The 4,433-nt window shown below is 49.4% G+C and overlaps 1 pseudogene; it reads right to left on the minus strand.

The window, feature by feature from the left end:
* Nucleotides 1-1,234: 1,234 nt before the first annotated feature.
* LOC119361417 lies at nucleotides 1,235-3,192 on the minus strand (annotated as a pseudogene).
* Nucleotides 3,193-4,433: the final 1,241 nt, after the last annotated feature.

Here is a 4,433-nt window from a genome sequence, read left to right on the forward strand (position 1 = left end):
TGTGAAGAACTTTTTCTAGGGCCTAGATGAGAATGGTTTTAGCAATTTTCACCCTCAAACACTCATGTCTTGGCCTTGGCCCCCACCAGTTTCTACCAAGCTCTGGTGATAGTTCTGGAGCGTTGTGAAGATGAGGGAGGGATAGTTATTTCCTCCTTGAGTTTTGCTACATCTTATTTTTACATTACTATGTGCTTCATTATATCAACAATAAAGGAGTATATAAGCAATGTTCCAAGTGCTATGGATTTACAAGGAATACAACAACGACTTCTTGTGTGCAGGCACCTACTTTTTTGACACACCCAATGATTGTCGGGCTACCAGGCTCATTATGTGTGGCCCACGCACTGGCATAGTCACCCATGATATGGTGCGCTGGTTGTTCTAGAATGACGAGATAAACTTGGTCTACACCCTTAACATAAGCTTGGCCACGTCACGCGTCACTTTGACCAAGATCCCAATCAAACTCGACCTACTTTCCCAGGACCGCTGATCCCATGCGTCGCTGGAGAAGAAGGAACGTGCTCGACTGTTACTACATAAGGCCAATACCAAGCCATAGAAAATCTTTGGACCAAACCAGAACAAGATGATGACGGTCATGTCTGTGTGTGGCAAAACTCTCAGCTGGCAACGTTGGGGAGTGTGAGAATAGACATGGTATTCACGGGAAGCTGGCATGGATTCATATAGGTCTAGCCAACATAATTTCTGATAAACTTACTCATATCCTCCCAAATCTATGTGAAGACTTCAGGAGCGCAAAGTTCCTTTGTAGCTCAGGCTACATGGAACCTCTTATCCTCAACCCTCCAGCCTTGCTTTTAGATCCGTACTCTCCAACTAACTTACAACGAGAAGATTTCTCTTTTTTGTTTCTCTAAAATGAAATAACATATGAACTTCAAACTTTGCAGATCGAACAAACATTAGAACATCAATGTGTGAAAAAACATTCAGATTTTTTGGTCTGATATAAATATACAAAATGGGATTTTGTTTGACTAAAAGTATTATTTTAAGTATTTAAAATGCATGAAAAAATCTGAAAGTTTTTCCCCAGATTGTAGTTAGAATGTATTGTTGTTCTGCAAAATTTGAAGTTTATATGTTGTGTCGTTTGAGAGAAACAAAAAAGACAAATGCATCTGCATGGATCGCGATGCAGAAATGGATGGCAAAGATAATGGATACCATGTAGCCTGAGCTACAGAAAACCAAGGCAACATGATCTAAAAGACAGCAGTGCATATCACGTACATACATATATAAGCTATAAGGACAGCAATACATGCTCTCTAGTCAGGCGGTTAGACATTTCCTCTGTTCTAACAGAAGAGCCTGATATACTCAATGCAAGCGTCTCTCAGCTTGCTGCAACCATGCTGATCAGCTAGAGCTAACGTGGCCGCCACACTCTCGGCATCTAGACCCTTGCACAGGATGGCCTCACACATCAGCTTGAGCCTGTCCATGGCATACATGTCTGCAGCCACAAGCAGATGCCTGATCACCTCCCTCTTGTCATGGCTGTCAAGGAGGTCATCCATGGCAGGCAATGAATCTGTGTATATGAAGTGAAGGAATGCTCCGAAGATGGCGGGCTGCATATCCACAATCTCAATGCACTGCATCTCGGTGTCGCACATTGCCATTGGCCCGTAGAGCTCTGCTTCGAAGACCGGAGACCGCATCGTGAGCACGATCTTGTGTGCGTAGAAGGTCCTCCCGAATGAGTGGCGGGAGTCGAACGCCGGAAAGGACGATTGCCGGGAGCAGATCAATGTCGACATCCTGGTGGTCTGGTTGGTGAGCTTCAGGTCGTAGAGAGCCCTCACCACGTATTCCTTGCTCTGGAGCTCGATGCAGACCAAAATGTAGTCCATGTTTCAGTCTCCGTCGGGGTAGTAGCGGATGCACCGATCGTAGCCGCCGACGGCGAAGGTGGCAGATCTGATGAAGTAGCCGACGCCGAGGCCCTTGTGCAGCCTGTAGCCGGCGACCGTGAACACGTGCGTGCCCCGCGCCGTATCCGGGATGCACGCCGACGCCGTAGTCGTCGTACTCGGCCTCTGCCGCCATTGCCGGTGCTTGTGCAGAGGGGAAATTAGGGCGGCGGCGGCGGCGGCGGCGGCGATAGGGTTTTTGGGAGCGATCTGTGCTCTGTTCTGCTAGAACTCTCCTCTGTTCTGCTCTACAGTTGGACTGGACTGACCATGGGCTGCTACCATTTCGGCCTTGGCCTTCCTACTAGAGAGTAAAGAGGGGCAGCCCGCTCAAATTCCAGCTCAGCTCAGGCGTTTTCAGCTACCCGATCCGTTTAGACATGCATCTTAGGGCTCGAATTGTTTTGCTCGTTGGATATTTAGTTATTTACCAATGCGATTTCAGCCGTTGGATATTTTACCAGTGGCAAAGGTGAGATATTTCTAGCCTATAGTGGGGTAGATATGCGATTTCATGCGGCGAAACCCTAATCGTGTTCTCTTCCATACGAACACTCTGATTTTGGTGGTTCATGCCGCCACATCTCCTTGAGCACCTCTCCCCATTGTCTCGCTCTCGCACCACACCTTACTCGTTGATCTCGTCTGTTGCAATCACCAAGAGGAGCAGAGGCTGCCGCTATGTGGGGACCCCGCCTAGCTAACCGAAATACATTTGCGCCTACAACTACGATCCCATAATAAGTGTGTCATTGATCACGGATAGTGACCAGTCACGCCTCAAATATTTGATTCTACAACCGGATACCTCAAATTATAAACCTCAAATCCATATTATTACATGCAACGTGAAACCTAATCTAAGCGGAGCTCGCCCGGCTCCGCCGTACCCATGTCCGGTGGCCGGCTGCGTTCCCCAGAGTGTTGGTCCCGTTGCCGGCAAGGTAGAGTAGGGCATGGGACATGAGCCAGCTCATGGGGCTCAAGGCATTGTGGTTTCCCATGCCCTACCCTTTCATGTCGGAGCTCGTAACCGGACGGTGCTGATGGACGGCAGATCAATGATGGATCCGCTCTGGGACGAGTTGGCGACATCCACCACGACACGGTTTCGGCGCTCGAAGTGGTGCACCATACGGGGCATCGAAGAATGCGACTCCGCCTCGCCAACGTCCACCGCCGCGAGGGCTTTCGCTGCCTCCCGCACCTGTTGCCTCACACGACAGGCATGCCTCGCCATGTTTGCGCCGGATGACGCCCGTGGTACATCCATGGCCTCGTTGTGCCAACGGAGGGGTTGTGTGTCCGCCACCACGTTCGGACGGCAAATAGACTACACCACCACCGGTGAGGCAGCGGTGGCACACCTAGCGCCGGATCTAATATGTGCCATTTTGGAGGACACAATGGATTCCCAACGGGAGGAGTCCGATCACTGCCTCGCACGGGTCTCCTCCCGGGAGCGGCTGAGTTGAGCTCAGGGTCGACGGTTCTGGATGTGTAGGACTCGAATCCTCCGCCCACAATGCCGGAGATCACCGGAAGGGAACTTGGGTGGTAGAGGGGAGTGGAGTGAAATGGCTAGGGTTTGGTGCAGCGAGTGCATGGGGAGGAATACATGTGGGGTCGAGTGGACCAGCACCGATGTGGCGGACGCACCCGGGCGCGTCTGGGTGCCTCCATATCCGCCCCATATTTGGGCTGGATACGAGGGTGTCGGTCATCCCGGGTGTTTGAGACTCGTTTGGGGCGCTCTTGTTGGTCGCATTTTCGTGGCCGTTCAGTAACTAGGCAGTCTATCCAAGTGTGTCATCTAATATCCGACTCATTACAAATGAACAAAACAAAATATGAATGAATTTTAAGGTGAATGGATGAAATTAAACAAAATTTTGTATAGTTAAAATAAAAGGACAAAAATAAACAAGTTCAACCTAAATTTAAACTAAACTAAACATAGACGAGGTACCGGACGGTGACCTAATAAGCATGGCCTCCAAGGCCACCAATACGTCCGTCGTCGTCCGCTCTGTCGGCCCAACCGCCATCTGAGTCGTCGTCATTGTCGTAATCGTGCCAATGGCATGCTTAGCTTTCTGGTCGCAGTTGTTTTTGCGCTAGTGGCGCAACAAACTCCTTTCTATTGCCCCGGTTGTTTGATTGTACAGTTGTCTAGGCCAGCGTCTGGCCAGTTTGCTTAGTTTTCTTCTGCTCATGTGATCCCGGGTGGGATTCTTGGTTCGAATACTTCGTGTCATTTGTCATGGGATATGCATTCCGGTTTTCTTTTAACCCGACTGGGGCATGAAAGAATAAAACATACAATCAATTCACCTTCCCAATCACCCTTTTTGGGATGATTTATTGAAGGAGTGCCTGCTATACGTGCTGCCATAACTAGCTTAACTTCAGGAAAGAAAAGGTGGCGCGGTTAGAAAGCTAGCACAAGAAGGTGCTACAAAGGAAAGAGTTAGAACAATG

The sequence above is a fragment of the Triticum dicoccoides genome, chromosome 2B (assembly GCF_002162155.2).
Source record: "Triticum dicoccoides isolate Atlit2015 ecotype Zavitan chromosome 2B, WEW_v2.0, whole genome shotgun sequence".
Taxonomy (NCBI): Eukaryota; Viridiplantae; Streptophyta; class Magnoliopsida; order Poales; family Poaceae; genus Triticum; species Triticum dicoccoides.